A 12,641-nucleotide genomic window follows, 5' to 3' on the forward strand; every position below is an offset into this window, starting at 1 on the left:
AAACCGCTGAGAGACTAAGCCAGTGTGTTCAACACTGTATGACTTGCTTCCAAATAACAAAGTTCCAAGTCAATAAAAAGATATGTTTGCTCCTTTATTACAAAGATGAATGATCTTGTAGCAATAAAATAATGAAACTAAATTAGCAGTATAGCGATCTTAGCATTCAAATTAGTGATATTAAATATTCAAATTAGCAATATAACTAAGCGATATTAAGTGTAATTAGCAGTCAAACCAACTCAACATTCCAATTAGTGAAGTTAGCGTATTAAAGCAGTCAACCAAAAAAATCATTTCCTGTGGCTCATTCTCTCTGGCTAACAACTAACTACCCCAAAGTGTGAATACCTAGCAATACTCATTTGCTTCTACCACGCCCAACCCATGTGATTGATTATATAATAAATATGCCACAAAATACAATGCAGATAGAAAATAGATACATGATTCCTACAGTATTTTTCCAGATTTTTTTTCAAAGTACACTTTTTTTAATCAAAGTATGTATTTAGTGTTTTTTTTCCCCTCCCTTTTTTTTCCTTTCTCTCTCTGCCCATCACTCTGCCTGTTCTCCATCTCCCTCTGGTGCTCCCCTCCCGCTTTCTTTCTCCCGAGGCCTCCCGTCCCATAATCCTTTCCCTTCTCCAGCTCTGTATCCCTTTTGCCAATCACCTTTCCGGCTCTCAGCTTCACCCCACCCCCTCCGGTCTTCTCCTATCATTTCGCATTTCCTCCTCCCCCGCCTACTTTCAAATCTCTTACTATCTTTCCTTTCAGTTAGTCCTGACGAAGGGTCTCAGCCCGAAACGTCGACAGCGCTTCTCCCTATAGATGCTGCCTGGCCTGCTGCGTTCCACCAGCATTTTGTGTGTGTTGTATGTAGACATGATACAACCTTGAAATTCATCTCCTGTCAGGCAGCCATGAAACAAAGGGACCCAAAAGAACCCTTATTAATAAAAAGAAGACAGTCGAACACTCAACGTGCAGAGGGAACGAACACATCATGCAAACAATAACTGCAAGTGAATAGCATTCTGAACGGCAGATGGCAAATATCGGCAACACACACAAAATGCTGGTGGAACGCAGCAGGCCAGGCAACCTCTATAGGAAGAAGCACTGTTGATGTTTCAGGCCGAGACCCTTTGTCAGGACTAACTGTAAGAAAAGATAGTAACAGATTTGAAAGTGGGAGGGGGAGGGGGAAGTCCAAAATGATAGAAGACCTGAGGGGGTGGGGTGAAGCTAAGAGCTGGAAAGCTGATTGGCAAAAGGGATACAGAGCTGGAGAAGGGAAAGGATCATGGGACGGGAGGCCTAGGGAGAATTAAAGGGGGAGGGGAGCACCAGAGGGAGATGGAGAGCAGGCAAAGAGTGATGGGCAGAGAGAGAGAAAAAAAGGAGGGGGAGAAAATAAATAAATCAGGGATGGGGCAAGAAGGGGAGGAGGGGCCCCAACAGAAGCCAGAGAAGTCAATGTTCACGCCATCAAGTTGGAGGCTACCCAGCCGATATATAAGGTGTTGTTCCTCCAACCTGAGTTTGGATTCATTTTGACAGTAGAGGAGGCCATGGATAGACATATCAGAATGGGAATGGGACGTGGAATTAAAATGTGTGGCCACTGGGAGATCCTGCTTTCTCTGGCGGGCCGAGCGTAGGTGTTCAGCGAAACAGTCTCCCAGTCTGCGTCAGGTCACACCAATATATAAAAGGCCACACCGGGAGAACCGAACGCAGTATACCACACCAGCCGACTCACAGGTGAAGTGTCGCCTCACCTGGAAGGACTGTCTGGGGCCCTGATTGGTGGTGACGGAGGAAGTGTAAGGGCAGGTGTAGCACTTGTTCCATTTACAGGGAGATTGGTGGGAAGGGATGGGGGGGGGGGGAACAAATGGACACAAAAATACAACTGCAGATGCCCAGAAGAGTTGACAAGACAGAAACTTCTGAATTGTGGTTTCAGTACTTATGAGAATTGTTCATTGTCTATTCTGCCCATAAATAATGAGTCTTTTTTGCAGGAACCAAAGGAGAAATTATTGAGAATAAGGACTAATTCCGCTATACGGAGGAGAGTGGCGGTAGAGGGGAATTGGCAAATATTGATCTGTTTCAGTTCGTTGAATTTTGAGATTTTCCTTCATTACCTTTTCTCCTGTTGGCTGAGGCAAAGTTCGTCCTTCAATAGTCAAATCAAGTCATACTTCCAATTGCAAAATTATGACTTTCCAAAGGACACCGTTTCCATCCCTTGGTATAACTCATGGCTGCTGTTGCTATATGTCTGTCCCACAAATGCTTACTGCAAAAAAGACTCATTATTTATGGGCAGAATAGACCATATAACCATATAACAATCACAGCTTGGAAACAGGCCATCTCGGCCCTCCTAGTCCGTGCCGAACTCTTAATCTCACCTAGTCCCACCTACCCGCACTCAGCCCATAACCCTCCACTCCTTTCCTGTCCATATACCTATCCAATTTTACCTTAAGTGACACAACTGAACTGGCCTCTACTATTTCTACAGGAAGCTCATTCCACACAGCTATCACTCTCGGTAAAGAAATACCCCCTCGTGTTTCCCTTAAACTTCTGCCCCCTAACTCTCAAATCATGTCCTCTCTTTTGAATCTCCCCTACTCTCAATGGAAACAGCCTACGTTAACTCTATCTATCCCTCTCAAAATTTTAAATACCTCGATCAAATCCCCCCTCAACCTTCTACGCTCCAATGAATAGAGACCTAACTTGTTCAACCTTTCTCTGTAACTTAAGTGCTGAAACCCAGGTAACATCCTAGTAAATCGTCTTTGCACTCTCTCTAATTTATTGATATCTTTCCTATAATTCGGTGACCAGAAATGTACACAATATTCCAAATTTGGCCTTACCAATGCCTTGTACAATTTTAACATTACATCCCAACTTCTATACTCATTGCTCTGATTTATAAAGGCCAGCATTCCAAAAGCCTTCTTCACCACCCTATCTACATGAGACTCCACCTTCAGGGAACTATGCACTGTTATTCCTAGTTCTCTCTGTTCCACTGCATTCCTCAATGCCCTCCCATTTACCCTGTATGTTCTATTTGGATTATTCCTGCCAAAATGTAGAACCTCACACTTCTCAGCATTAAACTCCATCTGCCAACGTTCAGCCCATTCTTCTAACCGGCATAAATCTCCCTGCAAGCTTTGAAAACCCACCTCGTTATCCACAACACCTCCTACCTTAGTATCATCGGCATACTTACTAATCCAATTTACCACCCCATCATCCAGATCAGTTATGTATATTACAAACAACATTGGGCCCAAAACAGATCCCTGAGGCACCCCGCTAGTCATTGGCCTCCATCCCAATAAACAATTATCCACCACTACTCTCTGGCATCTCCCATCTGGCCACTGTTGAATCCATTTTATTACTCCAGCATTAATACCTAACGACTGAGCCTTCTTAACTAACCTTCTATGTGGAACTTTGTCAAAGGCCTTGAACAAAGACAATGAACAATTCTCATAAGTACTGAAACCACAATTCAGAAGTTTCTGTCTTGTCAACTCTTCTGGGCAAGCCCAGTGGCCTCCCCTTTGCTGGCAGCCTGACAGCTCTCTCCCTTTCCGGGTACTATTTATAACAATAGTAGGTTTAGGTGGGTTACTTAAGGATATCTAAGACTTCTCATGATATTTGCCAACATTGTGAACTGTTTACAAAGGGTAGGTTAAATTATTTCAATGTCAGGGGATGTGGAAAACTGCACCAACAGAAAACCTTCCTTCACCATAATCAGTACTCTACTGGTCAGTGTAAGCCGGCTTTTAAAATGACACAAGGGCTTCTTTTCCCAACCCATTCTTTTAGATGCTCATCTGATACTGAATTTGGTATTTGTTGTGCATCAAGTTGTAGTAAAATTGTATCAGTTATGGCAAACAGCCAATAGTACGTGCAGCATAGATCCCAGTTTTATGCAGTTCCTGAGAGGTGTCTGTGGTCAATAATCAGATTCCTTGTGTATTCGGGCTTCAGAATTTTAAGTGCATCCAGAAGAACCTGTAATGCACCCCGGTTTGATCAGTCTTCATCTGATCCTGCTAATTTTCAAAGTTCAAAGTAAAGTTTATTGTCAGAGTGCATGCATGTCACCTCACATTCTCCTTCTGTGGGCACACTTAGCAAATCTATAGAACAGTAATTGTAACCTGTGAGCATCAGGAACTGTCAACTGTAAACAAACTGTGCAAATGCAGATATAAATAAATATCAATAAATAACGAGCATGAAATAACAGTATAACAAAGTCCTTAAATGAGTGTAGTTTTCCCCTTTTGTTTGAGAGCCTGATAGTTGAGGAGTAGTCACTGTTCATGAACCTGGTGGTGTGAGTCCTGAGGCTCTTATACCTTCTTTCTGATGGCAGCTGCGAGAAAAGAGCATGTCCTGGGTGGTGAGGATCTTTGATCATGAATGCTGCTTTTCAACGACAAAGTTTCATGGAGATGTGCTCAATGATTGGGAGGGCTTTACACATGATGTACTGGGCCAAATCCACTACCTTTTGTAGGCCTTTCCACTCAAAGGCATTGGTGTTCCCATACCAGGCTGTAATGCAGCCAGTCAGCACACTTTCCACCACATATCTATAGAAGTCTGCCAAAGTTTTGGATGACATGCCGAACCTCCGCAGACTCTTAAGGAAGTAGAGCTGTCGTGCTTTTTTTTGCAATAAAATTTATATGATGGGTCCAGAACAGGTTCTCTGAGATGGTGACACCAAGGAATTTAAAGTTACTGACCCTCTCCACCTCTGATCCTCCAATAATTACTGGCTCATGGGCCTCTGGTTTCCCTCTCCTGAAATTTACAATCAGTTTCTTGGTCTTATCATACTGAGTAAGAGGTAGTTGTTATTACATCACTCAGCCAAATTTTCATTCTCCCTCTTATAGGCTGATTCATCAGCCCCTTTGATACAAACTGCAACAGTGGTGTCATCAGCAAGTTTCTATATGGTGGTGGAGCTGTGCTTAGCCACATAGTCATAGGTGTAAAACAAGTAGAGTGGGGGGGGGGGGTGGTTAAGTACACATCCTTGCAGTGCTTACTCCTGAGCTGATGGAGATTGTGGAGAAGATGTTTTTGCCAATCCGAACTGAGTTGGGTCTACAAGTGAGGGAATCCAGGATCCAATTGCACAATGGAGTATTGACACCCAGGTCTTGGAGTTTACTGATTAGTTTTGAGGGGATGATGGTGTTAAATGCCAAGCTGGAATCAATAAAGAGCATCTTTGCTGTCCAGGTGATCCAGGGTTGTGTGAAGAGCCAACAAAATAGCATCTGCTGTAGACCTTCTGCTTCTGCTTTGGTAGGTGAAATGGAGCGGATCAAAATCACCATTTAGACTGGAGCTGATATGCTTCAACACCAGCCTCTCAAAACACTTCATCACTGTAGATGTAAGTGCCACTAGGTGGTAGTCATCTAAACAGGTTACCATGCTCTTTTTGGGCACCTATATGAATGAAGACTGCTTGAAGAGAGGGGTACCATGCACTGCTGGAGCAAAAGGTTGAAGGTATGCGTAGATACACCAGCCAGTTGGTCAGCACAAGTTTCAGTACTCAGTCAAGTACTCTGTCCAGTCTCCAGTAATATCCTGCATTTTCTGCTGAAAGGACTGTGTCTAGTTTTCCAATTCTGCTATATCCAAGGTATTGACCATTGCTACCCCCAATGGATAACCTGCTCCCACTTATTCCAATAGTCCTCTCCTTCTTCTATTTTTGACTGGCTTAAACTCACTTTTATTTAGTTTTCTCCCAAGATGATGAATAAGTAACTGTCTCATTGTAGACAAGCAATGTTCAGGCATCATTATTTCAGTTAGATTAAAAATTACCTGAACATGCTGGTATCCTGGTCCCAAAGTGACAAACTCCCCCAAATCTTCTAACACTAATCCCACCCCTTTGTGTTTTCTGGGTCTCATTACATTTGGGCTCTGGTGTAGTTTCATTTACTAGAGGTTGCGGTGTGGTTTTGAAAACCATGGAAGGGCTCCCCTCTTTACATTTTTACTTGGATTATACTATGCACAAATCAGGCAATTCTTGACATAGTGCTCCTTGTCATCCTTCATCCGAGGCCACCAACACACCTCCTTTATCTTTTCCAGGCTGCTTTTGGCTCCCTGGTGTTCCAGTAGATCATCTGATTTCTTCCTCCTTCTGGGACTACAACCTTCACTTCACACAGGACTACTCCATCCTTAACATGTCCACCCTTGAGCTCTTTGTACATTTCTGACCCTGCTCCTTGGATTAATTTCTAAATTCTTTATCTTTCTGTTTCTCGGTTAAACCCATAACCGTAATCTGTTGTTCCTTCTGCCTTGCCATCTCCCCAATCTGCAGCTGCCATTCCTACCTACTTACAGCACTTTGCATCACTAATTCATCAACCTTTGTATTTCCCTCAGGGGACAATTCAGACTCGGTTTTAACCTTTATGACTCCGTATTCTTTCCCCTTTGCCTCTTCAAATATATACCACAACAGAGCAAAAGATGTGAGGGGCTTTCCATCAGCTGAAACAAGCCCTCTTGTTTCCCACAGAGATAAATGTTCTGTAAGGTTATTACAAATGTACGCTTTATAAGAATGTATGACTCATCCGGGCAGAGTTCTTTCTTGGTGGCTAACCACATAAGCCAAAGCTGTCAACTCTGTTGCCTGTGCACTCATGCTGCTGGCTAACTTTAACGCTGCCTTCTCCCCATAACCCTCCATGCCCTGACCAGTCAAGAATCAATCAACCTCTGCCTTAAATATACTTAAAAATTTGGCCTCCATGTCTGCCTGCGGCAAAGAATTCCACAGATTCACCATACTCTGGCTAAAGAAATTCCTCCTCATTTCCATTCTAAAAGGATGCCTCTCCATTCTGAGGCTGTGTCCTTTGGTCCTAGACTCTCCCAGCATAGGAAACATCCTCTCTACATCAACCCTATCAAGGTCTTTCACCATTTGATAGGTTTTAATGAGGTCACCCCTAATTCTTCTGAATTCCAGTGAATACAGGCCCAGACCCATCAGACACTCTTCATATGACAAGCCATTCAATCCTGGAATCATTTTCATGAACCTCCTTTGAACCCTCTCCAGTTTTAGCACATCCTTTCTAAGATAAGGGAGCCCAAAGCTGCTCATAATAATTCAAGTGAGGCCTCTCCAGTGCTTTATAAAGTTTCAACATTACATCCTTGCTTTTATATTCGAGTCCTCTTGAAATGAATGCTAACATCCAATTTGCCTTCCTCACCACTGACTCAACCTGCAAAATAACCTTTAGGGAATCCTGCACAAGGACTCCCATGTTCCTTTGCACCTCAGATTTTTGAATTTTCTCTCAAATTAGTAAATAGTCTATCCTTTTATTTCTTTCACCAAAGTGTATGACAATACACTTTCCAGCACTATATTCCAACTGCCATGTCTTTGCCCATTCTCCTAATCTTCCTGTCCTTCTGTAGCCTCTCTACTTACTCAAAACGACCTGTCCCTCCACCTATTTTCATATAGTCCACAAACTTTGCGTCAAAGTCGTCAATTCCATTATCCAAGTCATTGACATATAACGTAAAAATAAGCAGTCGCAACACAGACCCCCGTGGAGCATCACTAGTCATCAGCAACCAACCAGAAAAGGCTCTCTTTATTTCCACTCTTTGCCTCCTGCCAATCAGCTACTGCTTTATTCATGTTAGAATCTTTCCTGTAATATGGGCTCTTAACTTGTTAAGCAGCCTCATGTGTGGCACCTTGTCAATGGCCTTCTGAAAATCCAAGTACAGAACATCAACTGATTCTCCAGTGCACTATACTATACCTCTCCTGCTCAGGCTCATCCTCTACATATATTTTGCACCCAGCTCTCTCACACATCTGTAATGATGAGAAGCCCTCTGCAAAAGTTTTAAAATAGGGTATTTCTTTTGTGTGTGACTTTGTTTTTGAGTATTGCTTTCTGATCCCCTTCTACCTCCCCCTTATTATTTTGATACAGATGGTCCCTTGGGATCATTTGCCATCATATCCTGATGCCCATGCAGTTCTCTAGTACAATGAAGATTATCTGCAAGTAACTTTAGTACCTTTTACAACTACATTCCAATCCTGCAGTGCCAAGGCAGATTGACCAAGACATTTTAATTCGAACATCCAGCAGTAGCTAAGTAACATGTGCTTTAAGATGGTGAGGGAATTAATGCTGTTTAGACCAGTCCAACGTTTAAATTGAGCTTCCATTTGTAATTTACATAACAAAACATTAGTTGCTTTAAGACTATCTTCCAAGGAATCTCAAACTCAAAATTGATATATCATAAGTCTGGAGCAACATCTTTTATATTCTGTAAAAGAAAGCAATTTTGTTAGTAAAAACAACTCTTAGGCTTGCTCCCCAAAAGTTCCAGTCTTACCAAAATGTTAAATTCAAATTCCAACTTTAGCTGTCCACGAATGAGCAATTTCCCCGAATGCTCATTTCCCTCTGAGACATAGGCATCTCATATCCGGAATAGAGATGTATAAATTTCCATCTCAAGCCTGATTACACCTGGCCAGTGTGGAATCTGAATTTCTCTAAAATCAATTCCATGGAAAACAAATAAAGACAAACCAAGAACACTGACAGATGAACTAAAATCCATGCTTGTAATTTTCTTCCTTCAGAACCTTCTGCAAGTAATTGCAAACTTTAAAATAAACAGTCAATTCTCACTTATAGAATAAACTTTCACACATTTTTTAAAAACAAAGGAAAATGAGAATAAAACTGCTGGGGTGGGGACCCCTGACTCATTAACACATTAATGCAACTTCTTAAAGGCACAACCGTTCAAAACAGCCTTTGCACTTTTTCTCTTGGCACACACACACACACACACACACACACACACACACACACACACACACACACACACACGTTTTCTCTCTCTTTCTTTCTCTTGAACTCTTCCTTTCTCTCTTTTCCTCTCTTGAACTCTCTCCCTCTCTCTCTCCTGAAGTCTTGAACTCACACTGTGGCCACATTTCATGCAGTTGAAACATGCTAACCATTTCAGAAAATCTTTTCTTTCTAAGGGTTAAACCGTTGCCAAAGTATTAAGTTACCATCTGCTAAAGCTGAGGAATTGTCTTACTCTAAGCCTTGACAACAAAGAAATGCTGAAAGTTGCTTTCATGCTCAAGTAAATATCCTTCAACAAGTTTAAACCATGAAATCCCTTCATTAAGCAGAATACCAACATATTCTGACCTTTCTATCTCCAATTTTTGTTAGGATTTAAATTATATGAATTGTTTGCTGTACATTTCCAGGCATAATGACCCACATTAACACATCGGAAACAGCAGAACTGAGCACTGTACTGCCCAACAACAGAACTGAGCACTGTACTGCCCAACAACAGCTTCCTTGATTGGGCGAAGGCCCACTCCAGCGCCCTGTTACTTCCCTTCTACAATTTCTTTGCTGGTTTCTGTCCCGATCTGCATTTCCCCACACGATATCCCACATATTTTCTTGAAGTGAAAGGACTTCAGCTGCCTCTGGAGTATCCCTAAAGTTAAAATCTAACTCCCACTCTTCCTTCTCCCATGATCTGATCACTTTGCTAAGTACCTTTGCCTCAGTATGTGTAGGGTCATTGGGATCAACAGTTCCAACATCTTTCTACATTCATCAGTGCTTTGAGAGACTTATGTTCTTAACTATCGATTTGTGGGCAAGAACAAGTAGGATAGACAAAGGAGAGTCTAGTGGTGTTGAGTGCTTGGATTTGCAGAAGGCCTTTGACAAGGTGCCACACATGTGGCTGCTTAACAAGCTACAAATTCATGGTATTACAGGAAAGATTCCAGTGTTGATAAAGCAGTAGCTGATTGGCAGGAGGCAAAGAATGGGAATAAAGGGAGCCTTTTCGGGCTGGCTGCCGGTGACTAATGGTGTTCCATGGGGGTTTGAGCTAGGACTGATTATTTTTGCTTTATATGTCAATGATTTAGATGATGGAATTGGTGGCTTTGTTGTAATTTTTGCAGATGATATGAAGGTGGAGAGGCAGGTACTATTGATGAAGCAGAGAGACTACCAAAGGAGAAGGGGCAATGAAGAGACAGATGCAATACAGTGTCAGGCAGTGCATGGTCATGCACCTTGATAGAAGAAATGAAAGCGTAGATTATTTTCTAAATGGAGAGAAAATACAAAAAACTGAGGTGCAAAGGATGTGTAAGTCCTTGTGCAGGATTCCCTAAAGGTTAATTGGCAGGTTGAGACTGTGGAGAAGAAGGCAAATGTGATGTTAGCTTTAATTTCAAGAGGATTAGAATTTAAAAGCAAGGGATTTAATGTTGAGACTTTATAAAGCACTGATGAGGCCTCACTTGGAGTATTGTGACCAGTTTTTGAATTCAGAAGAATGAGGGGAGACCTAATTGAAACATATTGAATGGTGAAAGGCCTTGTTGGAGTGAATGTGGAGGATGGTGGGAGACTCTAAGACAGGAGGACACAGTCTCAGAAATAGAGGCACATCCTTTCAGAACAGAGATGAAAAGGAATTTCTTTAGCCAGAGAGTAGTGAATCTGTGGAATTCGTTGCCACAGGCAGTTGTGGAAGCCATGTTTTATGTATATTTAAGGCAGAGGTTAATAGATTCTTGATTGGTCAGGGCATGAAGGGATAAAGGGAGAAGGCAAGAGATTGGGACTGAGAGGGAAAATGGATCAGTCATCAATGGGCCAAATGGCCTCATTCTGCTTCTATATCTTATGGTCTTAACTGTACCAATTTCATCAGAATTATGAGAAATTGGTTAAAGAAAAGAGTAAGCAGTGGGAAGAAGCAAATTTAGCTAAAAGCAAGGTGGTGGAATTAAAGAAACAGTACAATGACTTAATATACATGTGATACAGAAATCAATACACATGAAGAAACGTAACACTGGGGATCGTGTAAACGTGTTTAAAGCAGATACAAAAGCTGCAGGACCAACCTGCTGTACAGAGAGGAATAATGTGTACTTTTGAATCTGAAAGAGGGGAGGAGAATGACTATGGAGATATGGATTGGAACGATTTAGCAGATAATGATTATGACGGTGAGTTTCCATCCAGCAATCACCCACCAATGTACAACCAAAAGGAGCCTGTGCTACGGATGGCACAACTGGCCCCCTAGTTGCTATCAGAGAAGGAGGAGCCAAGGCAGGAAGTCAAAACCGGAATATCGGATAGTCCTGATATTTCCCCCTTTGACACCAGAATCAAGTTTTAGAACAATGCTTCATTTTTCTGAGTACCTTTCTGCAGTGCTTGAAGTTGAGTACTAAGTGACAGGATGAATACCATTGTGCTAGAAAGTTTGTGAACCCTGCAGAATTTTCTTTATTTCTGCATAAATATGACCTAAAATGTGATCAGATCTTCACATAAGTCCAAAAACTAGACAAAGGTAACCCAATTAAATAAGTAATACAAAAACATTATACTTGTTCATTTATTTATTGAGAAAAATTATCTAAATTTACATGTATTTGTTAAAAAAAGTATGTGAACCTCTGGGGTAATGTCTTCTACAAAAGCTATTTGGAGTCAGGTGCTCCAATCAATGAGATAAGATTGGAGGTGTGGGGTGTAGAAGTGCCCTGCCCTTTAAAAAAGACACACAAAGTCAGGTTACTGGAAGAGTCTGCTCTTCTCAAGGGAGGTCTGTTTATGTGCACCAGAGGCCATTAGAAGAAGAATTGTAGAGATGCATCAAGCTGGAACTAGCTACAAAAGCATTTCTAAAGACCTGAGTGTTCATCGGTCCACAGTAAGAGAAATTGTCTACGAATGGAGGAAACTCAGTGCTGTTGCTACTCTCCCTCAGAGTAGACAGCCTGCAAAGATCACACCAAGAGCACAATGTGCAATTCTGAAGGAGGTAACGAAGAATCCAATGGTAGCAGCAAAAGACCTGCAGAGATCTCTAGAACTTGCTAAAATCTCTGTTCGTGTACACTATAAGAAAAACACTGAATGAGAATGGTGTTCATGGAAGAACACAACGGAGGAAACCAGTGCTCTCCAAAACAAAACATTACTGCACATCTCCAAGTTTACAAAAGACCACCTGGATGTTCCACAATGTTTTTGGAACAATGTTCCATGGACAGATGAGACAAAAGTTGAACTTATTGGCAGAAATGCACATTGCTATGTTTGGAGGAAAACACCAAAACCTCATCCTAACTGTTGAAGCATGGTGGAAAGAGCATCATGGTCTGAGTCTGCTTTGCTGTTTCAGGGCCTGGACAGCTTGCAATTGTTGAGGGAACAATGAATTCAAAATTGTATCAAGACATTTTCCAGAGAATGACCAGGGTGGCAGTCTGCCGCCTGAAGCTTAATAGAAGTTGGATAATACAAAAAGACAATGATCCGAAAGACAAGAGTAAATCAACAACAGAATGGGTTAAAACAAAGAAAGTTTGTGTTTTGGAATGGCCGAGTCAAAGTCCTGACCTTAATCCTATAGAAATGTTGTAGAAGGATCTAAATCAAGCA

Source organism: Hypanus sabinus, chromosome 18, assembly GCF_030144855.1.
Source record: "Hypanus sabinus isolate sHypSab1 chromosome 18, sHypSab1.hap1, whole genome shotgun sequence".
Taxonomy (NCBI): Eukaryota; Metazoa; Chordata; class Chondrichthyes; order Myliobatiformes; family Dasyatidae; genus Hypanus; species Hypanus sabinus.